The sequence below is a fragment of the Anabas testudineus genome, chromosome 3, assembly GCF_900324465.2.
Source record: "Anabas testudineus chromosome 3, fAnaTes1.2, whole genome shotgun sequence".
NCBI classification, from domain to species: domain Eukaryota; kingdom Metazoa; phylum Chordata; class Actinopteri; order Anabantiformes; family Anabantidae; genus Anabas; species Anabas testudineus.
This window is the reverse complement of record NC_046612.1, coordinates 17,689,971-17,708,877: the sequence shown is the minus strand read 5'-3', so window position 1 is coordinate 17,708,877 and position 18,907 is coordinate 17,689,971. Positions and strand designations below refer to the sequence as shown.

Below are 18,907 nucleotides of genomic sequence, written 5' to 3'. Positions count from 1 at the left end.
TAACAGAAAGGAGAAGAGAGAGGTGATGTGAAGTGAGGTGAGCGGTGCTAACAAGAGAGGGATGGAGAACTGAAGAGAACAGGGCCCATATTTATTAAACCTAAAGCACCACACTTCTTAAAGCCAACGTAAGTTAAAAAAAAGTCTTTATTGAACATGTGAAATAAGTCACATTTATCAAGTGAATCACCCCTTCTTAGCAAAGTGTAGGAGTAGCATTTAAGAGCAGCTTTTAAGCAACAGTGACATGATTGATCAGAGTCATCCACCATACTGTTCGTTCTCGTACAAGTCCTTACTTTTTACTCAGTGATGTGTTATTCTGAAAAAAGAAAAACACAAGCATGAAAAAATACAGATGCAATGGGAGGAGGTGAAAAAGGAGAAGGCTCCAAATGTCTTTCTTGGCTCATTTGCATGTATTTATGTTGTGTTATACCTCAAAAGGAGAGAAAAGGAGAGGAGAGGAGAGGAGAGATGAGGAGAGGAGGTTTTTTGACCTTTAAAGAAAACATGTTCTTGTGGTCTTGGATTGTAACTATTAAAAAAGAAACCAAGAAGATATTAATATGAGACAAGATCTATAATCAATAATCAAAGAAAGTGATCATAGGGTGTGTATGTATTGAAATAAAGTAAAGTCACATAGTAAGACTACATAATAAAAGAGTTTTTATCATTTTAATAAATGATGTATCCACCTTACTTTAGAGATTCTTCTACCTGAAATAATTATTTAGATTCTATCTGATGACTATTATTATTAATATTATGAATATAAATATACAGTACGTTGTCGTCTTCTTCACACATACAGTACCAGCAAATGCTGTGGGTCAGTCTCAGTGTGTGGGGAGGGGCAGCAGAGGTGAAGAGGGAAGAGTTCTGTTTTAGGGGGAGCAGGGAGAAGCAGACAGCCTCCAGTAAAGTCTATATAGCACACTGTTGTTTACCAACCCAGCTGGTCTGAGATTTCTTCATGCCCAGAGATACCTAAGTGCAGCCAAGCCAAGTCAACCTTATTTACATAGTGATTTACAAAACTAGAAACCCAAATATGCCAAAGATACACCAAAGTATAGAAATAGCTTTAGGGGGAGTCTTTTATATTTCAGCTAATCTGACGCTTTAGAGTGGAGTCATCCAGAGTCTTTGTGCAGCTGCAGCAAAAAGCCTGTCACTGATGTTATACGGCTAGTGAACATACTAAAAGGCAAACTTTACTTTTCACTTTTCAAAATTTTAAATATAACTATACTAAATACCACTGTAGAACGTGATTACTTACTCTAATTGTTTCATAAATTTCTCCTTTTGCAATGGTGTCAACAGGAGAATATTTCTACAGAAGGTTTTAATTAAATCAAATTCTTGCTGGCTTCTTTCAGCCCTTTGTTATTATATTTTCAAACAAAACCAGCCATGTTTCACTGAGAAGAGGACGTGGCGCCTACCACAGTATTATTGTTCTTAGTTGTAATCCACCCCCAACTTTGCTAGTCAGATGATTACAGATGGTCACATCTTCTGAAACCCCACCACCCGTGACAAAAATGTCAAGTGTTTGAATTTGGGCCGATCTGTGTCTGACCATTTCTGCAACTGTCTGAAGCCGACGTTCACACCCACTTCATGCTGTGAGGTGAGAAAATAACATCTCTCTCGGGCACTCTTTCTTTCACACAAGTGCTTTGTTCAGTTTTACACATGAACAACCAAGTTCAACACTATGAATATCTTCCAGGAGCGACTGGGTAAAACATGTGCGGGTTATGATATTCTCTGTTCTCCCTATTTATGGGATGGTGAGTTTTTCACTCCACCTTTAAGTGCATCTCTGAAAAGTGCTGCCTTCTGACCCAAAATGTACCATATGTTGTACATTTTAGTTCATTTGAAGCACACTAGTACAGACGTTCTTTGGAGGGGGTCTGTATCAGCAGTTACTGTAACCGTTCTAAAAAAAGCTTCATGCAGCAGAGGTGAGAAAGTAAGACTGATCTTTTATTCATTCCTTCATTTTTCAACTATTTTTCCCGTATACAACCGAGACCAGCACCATGAGAGTGATTTTGAGTGAAGACTGTCCAAATGTGTGCACGGTAATTCATCATATTGAAACAACAAGATTAGTGAAGACATCGTTCTGTGAGAGAGAGCTTAGCACACCTTGAGTATTGCTGTTAGGAACAGGTGTACATACACCTGAGAGATCTGTCAATGAAGATTGATTCATCCAAATGAGATTATCTGAAAATAGAGTCTTAGCAACTGGACCTTTCACAACTCATCCAAGCAGCTTCATTAGTCTTGGGAAAATTGGTGGGACGCCACAAATGTATCCTCCAGGTTGGTTTCACTTCACACCTCTGAGAGATGGAGTCAGGTGTCTTGCTGCACAAACTACTTGCTTTTAAGCATACAAGCGCTGTAGGGCGGGGTGCACCTGACTGTGACTGATGTCACAGCAACACTCAAATATTGCTCAGCATTTATCCTGAGATGACACGATAATAGCTCAGAACAACACCACAAATATCAGCCAGCGGTTACGGGCCGCGTGATGGATGCAGGAACTTGTGCAGTTTCCTCCATACAGCGCCACAGTCATCCCATCAGGCTGAAACTGCAGAAAATTCAGCACTTAGCATTTCAGCTCTCTAGGTCACTGCACCAGAGAAATCCATTCTGTAACCTATCTCCTTCCTATTCCCTTTATAGACCTATACAATCTTTCCTGTTTGTGTGAGTGGATTCAACAGATTTTCAGGATGTGGATTTAGAAAACAAATCACAGCTCCACAAGTGGAGGAACTGCTGGTATAAATCAGACTCTGGCAACATTAGATCAAAACAAGTACAGTACAAAAGACAGGCCATTTTATTATATGTTACATCATCTCAGATAACATAAATCAAAGCACTATTATCTTTTGATATATGCTCACGGGCTGAACTGCACTTCCCAGAAGAAAAGTAAAGTACCTCGAGTCGGCATGGCCTTAAGATAAAAGGAAAAACCCTGGAAATAGCAGCAAAATAAGCTGGAGGAGCAGACAAAGTTGTCCAGGCTTAGGAAACTTTTCTCCCCAAACGTGGGTGGTAGTTTCACAGATATTACAGTGTTAAATGTTTCATCACTGCTGTGGTGGACAGAGCTATGAGCAGACAAAGCATAAATCAGACTCACTCTCCCTCCCTCTCAATCTTTCTCCAATTTACTCTCTTGCCCTCTCTCAGTTCCTCCTAGTCTCTCTCTCTCTCTCTCTCTCTCTCAAGAAGGGGAGTTCTCTTTATTTCTCTTAACTAGTGAGCTAGCATAGTCAAATCCTTTATCCGCTCACTGCCTCAATTATTCAGAAGCAAAGAGTCCAAATCAAGTGACTAATGACTTTGATCAAGAGTAGCTCGCTGGCACTAAGCAGAACTTTCTGCACTAAATTAACAGCTTCATAATACACTTTGGCACAGGCTAACCCTTTAAGGAATATTTCTAGGTTTGTCTATGGTGCAGTCACTCTGCCAACAATAAAATGAGCTTATGGAAGAGGTTTGGCTCTTTGCTCACTCTCACATCTAAAAGAGGAACACGCATAGATAAGATTTTAACCTCGCATTTGATTTCTGTGTCGGGCTCTTTGGTGCAGGAAGCTCCAGTTCAGTTGTCTCGTAGTGGTTGTTGTAAAAAGCATATTTAGGTTTGATTAAAGGACAACTTGCATGCAAAAGGTTGATATCACTCTGATATCTGTCTCTTAATTCTCTAATTCAAAGTTGGAGCCAGGAGTGAATTTGTTTAGCTTATCATAGAAACAACTACTCTGTCCAAAATGTTCTAACAGACTAAACTGATTTCTTCCATATATATTAACAACTGGCTGAGTTTCTATTCTGTTGTGTATGTAGCGTCCATACATTTCTTTGAATCTTGGAAGTGTAGACCCTGGTTTGTTGTTCATTAGTGCACTTTTATGATAACCCTATTTGTCTTTTTGTCATGAAGAACAGAAAACTGAATATTGCACATTGACTCAGCATTTTGCTGACAGAAATGTTTTTTCATTCTTTTCTTTATCATTCTTCCCTGATAAAATCAAACATCACGTTTGCTCTTTCTGCCTTTAATCTAACCAGCTGTATACAATGGGAGTAAAAAAATAAATGTTAGAGCCTTTAGTTAATATTAAACCTTTACAAAAACGACAAAACTCATTTTGAAACCTTGAGCCAACTTGGAGAATTCAATAGGAAGTAATGTTTCCCTTTCAAATCTACATTCAAAAGAAATGTAATGTTGCATTTTACTGGATGATTTACTGCACATTTAAAGAAAGGCAAAAATTTGTACAAGGCAGTAATCACAAGTATTTGCATGGTTACATTTACTGCGTTAGCAGCAGCACAGTGGCAGCTGATTGATGTACAGATATTTACTCGTTCTAGTGAGTGATTGTTTATTCTCTCCTTGTATCTATTATTATACATGTGGTACAACAGGACAGCTGATAGAGCAGCAAATAGAACATTTTAAATATAAAGTCTATTACTGCCTCTACCTTTCTCTTTTACACATTCAGAGCATTGTGAAATATTAATGTTTAACAGTTGCTTTCTTAATGGAGCAGCTAATTGGAAGATTCATAGACAACCCTCCCACGCAGAGGGACAAGCACGTCTATTGCTATGAGGTTCGTTTATTACAGACATACTGTATCCTATAGATAGGAAGACTGACTTTCTATCTGCTTTAACTGAAGCTCTTTACGAATCCTGAACAAGAACAATTGAGAAGAGAAAGATTTTTTGAGAAAGAGAATGAATAAAATAAGTGGAAGCAATCAAGTTGTATTATCAAGTCCATCAGAAAGAACTCAAAATTCAGAGAAAACCATAATAATCCCTGTTGCACACACTAGATGACAAGCTGAAGGGCTTCATAATGAATCAAAACACTAATCACAGCAGAACACTTTAACGTGATGACTCATATCCACTTTAGTTTATTGATATGACACAGTGCTTAAGGAAAATCAGCTGTATCATGTATATCACACCAATATTGTATTTCTTTTCAGATATGGTTTCATGTTTAACAGACATGAGTTCAAGACTAGAAACAGGAAGAAACAACTTGCCTGAGTATCTTCGTAGTTCAAATATGCACCAAAAAAACTGCTTCTGGATTCATTATTATTATTTTTATTTTTATTTTGTAAAAGTAGTTCCAGATGAACTGAATATTATTTGACAGATATGAGACATGACAGTAGTTTTGAGCGAGTTAACCAACAGGTCCTCAGAGTGGACTGAGATCGATCTACAGCTGTGCACCAATCAATCACAGAATAGAAATGACTCCTGCACATAACTCATTTTTTGTGAAGGAGACATTTGCATGTGTAAGATATGCAGTAACACACAATTAGTTGGGCAACTGAGTTCTGTGAGTTCTGTGTGTAGCCTGTGTTTTCATGTGGACCAAACACAACACCACAAGCTGACCAATCAGGACAGAGTGGGGAGGGGAAGAGCTCCAACAGGTACTTTCAGTCTCAAGGAGGCATTATAACATGTATTTTATTTAAATTAAAATCACATAATTTCGTATCAATTAGAAATTAATAAAATATACACTCTGAATTAATTGTAATATGGCCACTTTTACAAAAAACAAACAAACAAACAAACAAAACAACTAATCAAATATTGTGGTTCAAGGCAGACTTAACAAATGTTAATTAACTTATTTCATAACAACTATATAAAATAAAATTATCGTCATTATTCACAGTTACGTTGGTGCCAAATGAGCCACAGGTGATTTTAAGCAAATACATTGACATGTGTGGAGTCTGACTGTGACATTTAGCCACATTTTTGCAAAAATACATCTAAATGTCAAATCACTTTAACACCTGCAGAAATGGTGGGAGACAGACAAAGGATGGGAAAAGTCAAACAGGACTAATTTCTGCCCAGTTTTGATGTTATGCAAAATGTTTCACAGAAAGGCACTTTATGGCAGGGTTCGACTTACCCCATGACTTTTTGGTGTCCTTTGTGGCTGCGGTGGGGGGTGGGGGGTATGATGTAGTGAGGCAAACCTTTTGTAACCATGGACTGTGCCAGTAGGGGTACAGAGAGACACACTCTATCAGCCTATCATTACCTCTAATATTCCATAAATGCACTCATTATTTTGCAATTAATTTGTCACAGAGTGGAAAATTCACTGTGGGACAATGATGAGATGAGAGAGGCTGCTGAACTAAATACAATTACGTTCATATGTGTAACATGGAAGCAGCTCAGGAGCCATGTCCCCATCAGCTGCGCTACAGGCATTACTGACAGCAGATAAAGATGCTGTGCAGTCTCTCCATCCGTTCTGTGAGCCCCTCACATTAGAGAGTGGGAAAGGTACCATCCACTTTAGAGGTATTGTATTAGACACTTCTTCATCTAATGCTTGAAATGTGTTTTAGTTGATGATTGAGTTCACAAAGCCTCAAAGTGTAATGTCTACTGCCTTAAGGAGGGTCAAAAGTCTCAAAGGCTCCTACAATTAGGTTCACATGATCAGTTCATTTCATTTGACTGGTGAGATAAATGCTTGATTTTGGTTTGAACCAACCAAAACTAATAAAACATGAATGAAGTTAAGTTACTGCTTACTTTGATTCGCAGTCACACACACTAACATTAGAGGATGAATGTACCCCAGTTAAAGACAGAGCAAAATGACATTATTGTGACAACATTCATTTTTAGAGGACCCAAAAAACACTGATTCATGATAACACGACTATCATTCCCAGTATGAATCAGCAACATGTACTGTTCTATTTCTATTTATGGCAACTGCTTCATGTACTTACCTTAACTGTTGCAATACTCTAAGTGATACCCTAAGTGATACTGGCAGCTCTTTTAGCATAATAATCCACTGTATGCTAACCACATCAGTAGAGCCATATCTTATGGTGAAATGAATCTTTTCAACACTATTAGAATTTCAAGTACATGATATGATTCAGCACCAGTATGAAATTTTCTTAGAGTTACCGGTCCCCTTTTACAATTGTGCTGAATAGTATTACATTGCATTGTGAGAGCCTGTGAAGTGCTGTAGGTAATGTCTGCACACACACTGTGCATGGTTGATTGATGTCGTCATTAAACCGTCTGCTGCTCCTACTTTAAATGCTGCTCTCTCTTGTCTTTCCAGCCAGTCGTAGAAAAACCTTAAGGGTTTCACTGTACGGCTTTTCATGACACAAGCAAAAGTTATGCAAATGCTATAATCATTCATTAGTCATTATCAGGTGGAACTCAGTTGGGTGAGTTGTTTTGCGCTCACAAAAGTGCTATGTAGCCTAAAGAAAATATCTCAATATGCATTTTTGGGCAATATTTGTTTGACTGAGTAGACGCCTGTTTTCCTAAAGTTTTATTTATCCAGGAAATTCTACTAAGTGTGTGTGTGTGGGTGTGTGTGTGTGTGTGTGTGTGTATGTGTGGTCCACAGCAGCACTCTGCTTACACATTTACACAGTATAGTGCAGTACGACTTCTCTTGGAGCGGGGGGATGACTAAATGCCTTGTTAACATGCCATGGAGCAGTAGTTATTCAGAGGTGAGGATCATTTCTTATGCTACTTACAGGCAAAATGTTCAAGCTTCTGAAACAAACACAAAGTCGAGAACTAATTTACAGTTTCAAATATGAGAAAATATAATCTCTGCAGCAAATTCATTTTGAAAATAACTCTTCTCGCTCATGCGCTAACCAACCACTGACATCTGCATGCTGAGTGTTTTTCATTAATCAAACCTGCTCCATCAGTGAATGAGAGTCCCAGGGGCGGGTCACAGGGTTATCGTGTGCAATTCTGTCAAACTAATCCAAAGTCATTCAAAAGTGTCCATTTAAAAAGGAAGAAAAAACAAAACTAAACAAAAGTTAAAAAAACTGAATTAGCTGCTTTTATGCAGCTCTTGCCTGTGCTTTATTTTTCAGCTACTTGAATCAAAATTAAAATAGTGGACTAGTAAAAAACACATTTCTCAGAGGAGAGCATTGATTATTGTTTTCCAAACTCCTACTAGAGGGAATTCCAAGAAAAGTTTGGGAAGAGACTGATTTTAAGTTAACGCCAAGAGCGCTAAATTATAAAGCTTTTCTGTCTAAGAATAGACGATGTTGCGCATTGTACAGATTTTAAAGACCCCTGGGGCAAATTTGGGATATTGAACTACAAAACAAGAATCTGACTTTGACTTTCCCTGGAGATGCAAGTGCCCCAGAGAAAGGGTGATCGACGAGCAACCTGGTCAGACAGGAACGAGGGGGGAATACCCTGCCAATACGTGAGGTAGAGAGATACTGCTGAGTGGACGAAAACACAGCAGCACTCCAACTGCCACTAGCCCATCTGTTGATCTATGGAGCAGCAACCACAGTCATTTGTCTTGGTTCTGCCCCACTGATCACTTTGTGGGTTTGTGGGGGGATGGACTCTGAGCTCCAGTGTTGTTTTATTTAGGTTTATAACACCTAGACCAATTAGGAAGATGCACGGGGGAGGATGTGAACAAAGAAGGGTGTCATGCATGCTAATGTCTAGATTTCAAGCTAATGTATACTGTATGGTTAAATGCAGCATACTATATTATCAAGGATGTAAACAAACTCTTGTACTTTGAGCTCCATCCCTAACTGCAGACAGAGAATCTGCCCCACATCCCCTGAACTGAGAGCCACTAAACAGCTTGGTGCAGAGATGAATAAATTATTATAAAGTTGTTCTGTATCTGTCATCAAGGTCGCCTTTAAGATTTTACAGTGTCAGGATGCTGAGGATCAATGCTCCTGTCAGCCACTGAACGCCTTCTCAGCTGCACTCACAGCATCTGTCAGCCAATAGCCAATGAACTCACCAGTACACACCCATGCACACGCACAGACACACACATGCACACACAGCCTCTAGCTTAATTCATTAATTTTTAATTTAACTGCATCTTTGTCAAAAACTTGTGGAGCAGTGGGAGGGTGGCTTGGAGAAAAGCAGTCTGTAGCAAAATGTTTTTCATGACTTTGACGACAAAGCATTGATAAACAGCCCATGCTTTGGTGTTTTCCATTTACTGTAGGCACTGACCCAATATAATCTATTATTAAATACTGCTCTCTTACATTTATTCCAAACAAATTGCTTTTGTTGCTTCCATAAACATAAAGACGATAACTTCCCATACAGCAGCGTAAAGAGTGAACGGCCCGAAGAGGAACAGCAAAGTAAGAGCTTCCAAAACAATCTATTGGTTGACTTGTTATTAAATGGGAGGAGTAAAAAATGGGTTATTTACATGAAAAAATTGCACATTATTGCTTTAAGTCACAACACATCACACATACAGTATATGGCTTTTAAACTGCAAAGTCCCACCGGCTCATTGAGAGAGGTCAACAACAGTGCCAAGCCGTGTCTACTGGAAAGTTTACAGTCCTGAACCTGGAGTACTGAACAATTCTATTTCCAGCAGCTCCGTGGTATTGCCCAGCAATGCACCGCTTCATTCAAGGCCACACTGCTTGTATGAGTGAAACTATTTTCATCAGCACACTGTCAGGCGGCCACTGTGCACTCCCTTGACAAATGAGTAAACAATACTTTATAAAAGAAGCAGCGGGGGTGGGTGTTTTTCTGTAGTAAGCCACTTTCACCTCCAAAGCAAAGTGATGAAAGTTACAGACGACACAAAGTCGGGATGTATGTGTATGTTGCTAACTGTGTGTAAATAGCAGCCAGGGTTTTGTACTTTGAAACATCCCGTCAGTAGATAACTATGTCAAGCAAAGCTGGGTTATTAGGAGCCGGCTGACCCATATACAAACAAGCACGCCTGTAATTAATTCAGAGCCATTGATTTCCTATTTTCAATTAATAATTGTAATTAGTGGCAGCATATTTCAGGCTGTATGCGACATGGGTCGATGAAGGGGAGGGCTGTGATGGAGGACAGGTCAGATAGATGACACAGTTTGCTGCGCACAGGCCTGGAATAAAGTGTCAGTTTATTGTGACACTGACTGAGTCAATGACTGTGCGTGTCTGCACGCGTTTGTGAGTGTAGGTGATTGAGTTTTTACAGACTTTCCTTTTAATGAGGCCATTTTCACGTCCAGATAAAAAGCAGAGAAAGTCAACATTGCGTTAATCAATGCTAGAAACAGTCATTTTCAGACCTCCGGCAAAACATATCAGGCCAAGAGTCTTGAGTACCGACTTCATTGCTTTGCACTTTTGCATTGTTTTCTAAGACTAAATAATTGCTGTCATTAGTGGTCGTCAACAACTTTGCTGTGGAATGATGCATGAGATGTGGCAACCTTTCACTTGATCACTTAATGTTTTTTTTGTGCGTGTTGGACTCATTCACGCACAGTTCAGCTTGCTTTCTTGTGTGGTAATTGCATTTTAATGATCTCCTTTTATGCAAACTTGGGGCATAAATTTGAGTTCAGGTCTAATTGCTCTTGGCAGGTGGTTGTCCTCCCACTGACCCACTGACAAATATAAAGAGGTGAAAGGTGCAAATCAGACAGCTGATAGCTCCATTTGGCTGAGGTCAGAGGTCAGATCTTTATGCTACAGTACTATCTAACTGAGATAAGACGATTAAGAGTAGACCCAATTTTACTTTCAGCCTCAATGAGAAGCTGTAAACACAAAACAATATGATACGGTATCATTTCAGCTTTTAAAGCCAATAAGGCCAACATGCCAGTAAAGACACTGTGTAACTTCAGCATTCGTTTGGAGACAAGAAGGCAACTTGATGCATGTAATTCAAACATTCACTACTAATACTTTTAGCCTCAACTTAAGATGTTAAATGTTTCACTATGTTCACCAGCTGGTCTCTCACTGTGCCTGTCTGCTGTTGGGTTCTGGCTTAGTGTTTTGAGAGGGAGGCGCAGAAAATTTAATAAACGTCCTGAAATGGTTTATAGTTTGGAAGAAGTGAGGTTAACACACCTCTATACTCTTCATATCTGCTTGAGGTTAGAGGATACTATTATAGCACACCTGAATCTCCCACTCAGCTGTTGGTGGCCATGTTTTAATGTGGGCAATGTAGACACCAGGGTTTGATAAGGAAGAAGAATCTGTAGGATAAAAAGACAATATATCTAATTCTCTTCTATTTTTCTAAATCGTTCTACTATTGTGTTCCCATCTCTCAGTTATGCTGCTCTAGATTAGTCTGCTGAGGGACCTACCTTGATGCACCAGTGCTGCGTAAGTGGGATGACTGTGTTTTCTAGTTGTATTGTTACATTCTGTAAAGTTTTGAACCTTACATTATAAACTGCCTTGAGATGACTTTCGTTGTGATTTGGCGCTATATTAATAAACTGAATGGAAATGAAATGAAATGCCGTATACACTACACACATTTTTATTCTACCGTGGAAGCTTTGAGGGCACTATACAGTACACAGGTTGTTAACCTATGTTAATTACTACCACCAAACATTTGCCTGGATAGCAGATATTTTAACTCAGTATGGAACATCATACTGGTTTCTACCTTTTTCAGACATGCAACTTTTTCATGAAAAGTATTTATCTTGACTTCTGTTGTTTGTTGATGTTTGAATTCTGCTAAAGTACAATATTTAGTAGGTTTCACCAAAACATTCATTTAATATTCTTGCACATGCTTTGCCTCTTGCAATTTCCTTCTTCCTGTGTGCCCTGGAAGACAATTCCTCCATATAAGATCAGTTAAGCGTAATCTTATCCTAAACTCTGAGTATGCATTCATTCTGTCCATCCTAGAGAGCAGACTGGCTTTAGGAGATCCTTTAGGAATACATAGATCAACATCCCCTCTTACTTGGAGGTCACAGCAGCTCCATCCTCTGCACTGTGAGCCCCTTTGAAAAAGGTCAAGAAGGCTTGAAGTGCAAAATGACTGAGGGGGAAGTGAATGAGGAAATAAAGAGACTAGGGAGTGATTGTGCTCTTCTTCTCTGAGCAAATGTAAAGTGGAGGAAGACAGCTGATGAATAATTCCTGACCATTTTCAAAGTCAAAGCGAAGTCAGTCGTGTGGGGAGGAAAAGGGTCTATTGTGCCGGCCACTTCTGTTGAAAGGCGGTGGTGGACGATAAACAAGTTAGTTTGGAAATTAATCAGAGTGCACAGAGAGAAAGAGAGATGTTAAGACTGTGGAGCTAGAGAGAGAGAGGGCAGGCAAGAAAGCAGAGCAGAGTGGATCAGTCGTTATATTCCTTAATGGGTTGTCTGTCATGAGATTTGGCTAGTGTGGGCTCACGTGGCATTAGAAGGAAAATGGGTAATCAAAAGGTTTCCGAGGTGAGGTACCAGTCCATTTCCCCTCGCAGTCGCAGCCACCAAGATTGATGGTATACACAAGGAGAAAGAAAGGGACTCTGTGGAGTAGATGGGAAAAAGCAGGCTGGATATTGTTTGCTCCTTTTTCTCGAATGGTGATTATGGTTAAAATTCACGTTGCTTCAATATCAAACTATAAGCATGTCCTAAAATGTCTTTATCATGAGCTACACTAGACGTTAATAGGTACATTTTTACCAACACGTTAATCCTACCGTTGTCTGGATAATTTGTTCATTTTATTTACAGCCTTGCAAAACGAAGACCTGATCAAACCGATTCTGTTTGTTAAAATATAGATAAATGGTCAAACACCTTCCTCTTCCACGTTTTTTTTTTTTTTTAACGCCCATTTCAGTGTGGTTTTGCACAACAATTACTGTAACTTTCCAGAACTGAAACTGTGGCATTCACACCCACTTCACTGTGATCAGCCAGACATGTGAAGGTGAGGCAGCAAGCTGGATTTGAACTTCTTTATTTATTATTTATTTTTTATTTACACAATTCCTTCTGTCACTTTTGTGTGGCCAAATGACACAATGACGCCAAACACATTGAATGTTTTCCAGAAAAGACCAATTGAAAATGTGTTGTTATCTACATATTGAAATGATTACTGTGTTTTTCCCCTCCCAATGGTGTTGCTGAGTGCTTTTCAGAAGAGTTGTAAAGATTTTTTTATTTCCAGTGTGACTGGGCAATGTGTTGTGCAAACCAGTTATTTTCTAGTATTACCCAGCCCTTAGTATTAGAAAGGTTTACAGAGCTCTCTCTACCGGAGAATCATGACGCCGTTAGTACATCTGAACACCAAACATTTTCTATAACTACCTCACATTAAATCGGTGGACTATGGCGTGGCTTTTATTATGAAGCAGCCACAGGAAACTTATTTGTCATCAAGTTTAGCACTGAAGTTTCTACAATTCACAACAGGGTCACTTCCATCTTCAGCACATCATTTTCAGTCGTCATATCCTGTATTTCGTTATGCCTTTCAATAATTTAGTAACAACAACAAAAAAAGAGCCTCATGGTTGTGCCTTTTTGTTCCTGCCTGCGTTCTCAGGATGCATTCTGATGGGAGACTGAGTATCTGAGTAGGTACACAAATTAACGGGCACACTTCTCTTCTTCCATATCTCAGAAGCTCAGAAGTAGATAGTTAGATGTGGCTGAAAGACAACAACAATATACGCGTGACTCCTACTCCTTTAGTTTCTGTTTCATAGTTGTTTTTCGTTAGACCTGTAATTACCTGCCCATTTTCTTGTTAAGCTGGCATGTATGACCAATTTGCCTTAAGTGGGTTATAATGGAAAGTCCTATATTGAGAAACTTTGCTGAATTCAGGCTTGTATGCTCCCTTAAATCCACTTTTTTTGCAGGAAAAACAAGTTTAATGAATCCATTTATCCCATCATTTGCGCTGACACACAGGTGTTGTGTTATCCCCAGCTGCAGAGCCTGGTTAAAGGAGTATATTTTAGTTCTCCTGCTTCGTTTCTCAGCTAGGTGACAAACAGTTAGCGGGCACAATGTTGGGCAATTTTTTTCTTTTCTTTTTTTTGTTGTTTGTTTGTTTGCAAACACATAACAACATTAAAAACAGAAAAAATGGTAAAAACAAAACACAGTTGATCCGTGAAAATGGTGGCTTTATCATGTTCAAAGCTTTCGGCCATCAGGACATACATATACCTGTACATACATATCAAAACATAACCTTGTAGGACGCAGAGGCAGATGTACAGTAATAGATACAACAGAGAAACAAATCAAATGTTCAAATCTTAAAGACTTTCATTACACCACACAAAGCTTTTGATTCTTTTATGTTTATTCTACTACTGTATCTCTATTAGGTTATTTACACTCCTCTTGTTGGAGTTGCCAGTCGCTTGGCATGCACATGTACTCCACGTGGAATTCACAGCAAATTACATGTGTACTGTGTTGCATTGTACACCGTTTAGAAAGAAGCTGGCACTTTTGCAAATGCACCTATGTCACTCAAAGATGTAGTCCTGTCTGACTTGTTGTATTTAGAGCAGAGGGACATACATTATTAATCATGTTTTAAATTTACAAGTACAATTACCTTCTCTGAAATTTATGTTACTGCATATCACAGTCTCATGTCCAGTCTTAGATAGACAGATAGAAATGTCATGAGTGGAACCAGACATTAAACCACAGGCAGGGGAGCAGCACTCTCACTTGAGTTGTAATGACTGTAAACATCCACATTAGTGCTACGTGCTATAGTGAAGAGCCGCCGGGTGGATAAACATCAATGCTCTGTTGTTACTCATAGATATTTAAGGTCTCACTGACATTTGTGAATCATAAATACTGGAGTTTTATTTGTGACATCAGTCACAACTACAATGACCACAGTGTGTAAGTACTGAAAAATGTCCCCTAAACTATTTCAGAAGCGTTTCAGACTGTTATCATTTATCTGCAACTTCTTTCTAACTTTGTTTACATGCTTTTGTTACATGGCACCAACTAAATCTAAATTTATGGCCTACACATTCGAGTACACCGAAGAGCAGCAAGCGTTGCTGATTTTTTCCAGCTGTCGGAAATGTCTGTTGAATATTTTTATTTAACACACACACAAAAAATTACACTGACATTTGAGTTCTTGCTTTTCACCAGGCAGACTGTGACTTTGATTGTGTTGCTCACTGTAATTTAACAAACTGCAGGAAATGCTGAAGGATAATTTTTCTTACATTCACAACAAGCAAGAAAAACCCATGCTTCATAGCTTCAAGCTGAATCACTGCTCCTTGTTGTAGGAGACAGACATCGCAGCACCAACCAGCGGAGTGCAGAGAGCCAATCAGCCCTCGGGGGTTGTGGTGGAATTTGATTAAAAAGTTTGTTGGTAAATTAATTTTGACCAAACACAAGGGGCATGCTGATGCGGCTGTAGCCGTTAATTGGACTTGGCAGTGGGGCAAGTCCACTCGTCAGTAATGTGTGTATGTGTGTGTGAAGCGGTGTTCTTGTTGAGCTGGACAATAGGCGTCCCCTTAGACTGTGTGTATCATCACAGAGGACATTAATGAAGTGCCAGGATAAACATCCAGAGGAGGTGCAGCCTTGGCAAACACACACCCGCTAATGCCTTTCTGAGAGGAAAAGGAGCAGCAGTGTTGCACGATACATGCAAACACAGTACAAAATACGCTGAGACACACACACCTCCACCATGTATTCCCTTGATCTCAATCACTAAGGATCTTTATATGTTCAGTCTTACAAATTTCTTTGCAATTAAACATTTCTATGATCCTCTTTATCCCTCCCTCTCCTCAGCTTGTCATATAGCAGCTCCCTTGCTTCTGCACAGGCACTGGCAGCATGGTTCCTGCAAAGCTGCACTTAATGACTTGCTGAACTCAGTCTGTTGGGTAATGAATGATACACTTTGTCATAAAATGCCAACGTACCTCCTCAACGAGGTTCAGAGCAGGACAAAGCATGGAGGATGGACCCGCTAATAGCTATTGACCCCCCAATATAACCTCGTCCAACACGGGCAACAGGTATTAGCAGCATAATGAACTCGATGCTAATGAAGAGCAGTGGGAGTTCTCAGTCATCTATTGCCAGGCAGAGCTCAGGTGAGTTAGAGTGCTATGATGCGGAGCGGATTTGCTGCAGAGGCTGCGGGGCCAACTCACACTTTGTACAGACAGGAAACAGAATAAAAACTGAAAAGACTCTCACTCTGGGTTATGTAGAAAACGTCAAACATAAATATTTTACTTATAACGTCACTGTATAATTCATTATTATTTACAACATATTATTAATATTTTCTCTACAATATTTTTTATGATGTGAGTGAGAAGGTGAGTTTTTTTGAGACAACTTATTAACCTCTATTAATGTCTGTAGATTAGCTATTGTTTGTCATATTGGTAGTAAACCTCACACACAACTGAAACTACAGCAGACACGTATCTGTTCTACACTGAAAATCACCCGTGCATTTATTAGTTCATGTCTGGTTTCTTTCAATGGATGCATTTACACTTATGGCCTAACTGAGTAAAAAGTACACACAGCTACCAATGTAAACTGCTTTAACCGTGTGTGGCATGGGCTTGTGTCACGAGCTAGCACATAACAGCAGAAACCATATCCTTGTCTTTTTTTCTCCCAAGGTGATTTTGCCAGAGGTAACAAGCCCTGCTGCTTTCTGCTCCTGCCCTGTTGGGAGTTCACCTGTTGAAGTTTTCCTTAATTTTTGTAAAGTATTTATATGTGATCACAAAACTAATTTCATTATTTTTCCATACTGATCAAACTTGTAAAATGTGAATACTGTACATATTACTGTAAAAATAAACATAAAAGAAGAAAAGGGATGTTTATGGGGAAAATCTAGAAAAACATTTAGTCCATCTGATTCATGTTATTAAGCTTTAGCTCAAACTTTTCTTCTTTTTTAGTTGTGAAGTGTACACCTTCTCTCACTAACACAGACCACTTTATTACCTACATGTGTACAATCTAATGTAAATACAAAAGTTCTGTCACAAATTTTTCCTTTTTAAGATTACTGGTACATTATTTTCAATAATTATATATAATATAATTATTATAATTTTCAGTTTTCATGTCATCCTAGTAGACAAAATCACGTGTTTAATGTGAAGATTCTCAGCCAGATCTCAGAAGATCTGATGTTAAACAACAGCTTTTGCTTCTGCTTGCTACCTGCTTTTCCACTTATGTTTTAAATCTCAGACCTCAAAAGGACATGAGGAAAAATACATTTTGGAACTTCACCAACCGTGGTGAAGGATAAACAGCAAAGCAGAAATAAATTCAAAGCAAGAATGAAATTGGTGTGTCTGCACCGACATAATGCTCACACTGCAGTACATTGGTTAGCATTGTTTATTCAAAAGTTTATTCAGGCTCTGCTGCTTGATGATCAGCTGTGTTTTTCCACATGTGACCTTGAAGAAGATGAGCATCTGTCCAGTCATAATTCTCATCTCATTTTCTGCTAATGTCCATCTTCAAATGTTTAGTTCAGGTTCTGCACTGCAAACGTTTAAGTAAACGTATTTCAAGAGTATGTGTGGATTTTAACTTACCAGCGGGTCGATGCTACAGTCCTTGAACTTGGTGACTTTTCAGATAAAATACTAAATAACAAAGGTGACTGAGCGCCGGTGTCTAATTGTCTAGAAGTAATCTTCACGAAAGACCACACTGCACACAGTTCCCATGGGTTTCAGTCTCTTATTGAGACTATAGCAGCATATCAGCGCTTAGCGGGTGCTTAGTTCATCCTTTCCTACGGTGAATTGCCTCCAGGCAGCCTCGACTTTGTTCCCTCTTGTCTCCCAATGGAGGAATGACCTTCCCATCCCATTCAGGACTGCATAGTCACTGCTTATGTACCAGTGGGGATTGAAAACTCATCTCTTTAAGAAACATGTCACGTCTTCCTCTGCCCTACCTTACTCTCACTACCCTCAATCACAACTCAGTTTACTGGTGTCACTCATGTCTCCTTACTAAGATTTCAACCTCGCAGATCTGCTGCTTATTTCCTCTTACAAGTTATTTACTTGCTGCAACTCACAAAGAAGTGTTTTCCACAAGCAGTCCACATTGCCTACGAAAATATGTTGCCAGGGAGGATGTTCTTAAGCTTTAAAACAACTAATAAGGACTTATAGCAATTTGTGTAAGTGGCAGCACAAACACATATGTGAACATATTTAAAATATATTTATTAATAATATGATCACACACAGAAATTATTATAACTCATCTATTAAACAGGAATTACAAAATTTAATAGGAGTGAAAGATGGTAGAAGTACACAAAATCAAATTATATTTGCTTAATATGTACAGTAGATGTACTATTTCAAATACTTAAGATAAAGTACTAAGTACATGCTCTAAACATGTCATTTAAGTAAAGAAAACTCAAGTAAGAAAGCAATGTATTTTAAACACTACTGAAGTTGATCCAGATGTGCAAATCTAGTCCAGATGTGAAATATGGCAATAATAAATTCTAGTAATTAATAACAAAAATAAGGGTGAAAGATCTCTGTTACCATGGCGACTTGGTGTGCAACACAAAGACAGCAGCTTCAATCAGCTTCTGCAAAGTACCTAGCAACAAAAACTGCCAAATGAATGTGGTGAAGAGCAGAGACAATGCTTTGTTAAATTATAATATTAATAATCATAATATTAAAAACTAAATTATTAATTAATATAATTGTTAAAGAGTAAAATGTGAGTAATATCAAATTGAACTTCTACAGTCAAGTACCCTAAAACTTAGTAATGTACTTATTTACAGTACTTGACAACTCTAACCAATACAAGATAAACTCATTATTGTGTAATTTATTGACCTTAACTCAAGGTTAATTTAATAGTTTTTCTGAGCTTTAAACTATTTCTCTTATCCT

At 38.7% G+C, this 18,907-nt stretch overlaps 1 protein-coding gene across 2 annotated transcripts in view; it reads right to left on the bottom strand.

Annotated features, from left to right (window-relative positions):
• Positions 1-18,907, bottom strand: part of LOC113174506 (multiple epidermal growth factor-like domains protein 11) — a 75,444-nt gene that overhangs the window by 33,998 nt on the left and 22,539 nt on the right. The window lies entirely within an intron of this gene.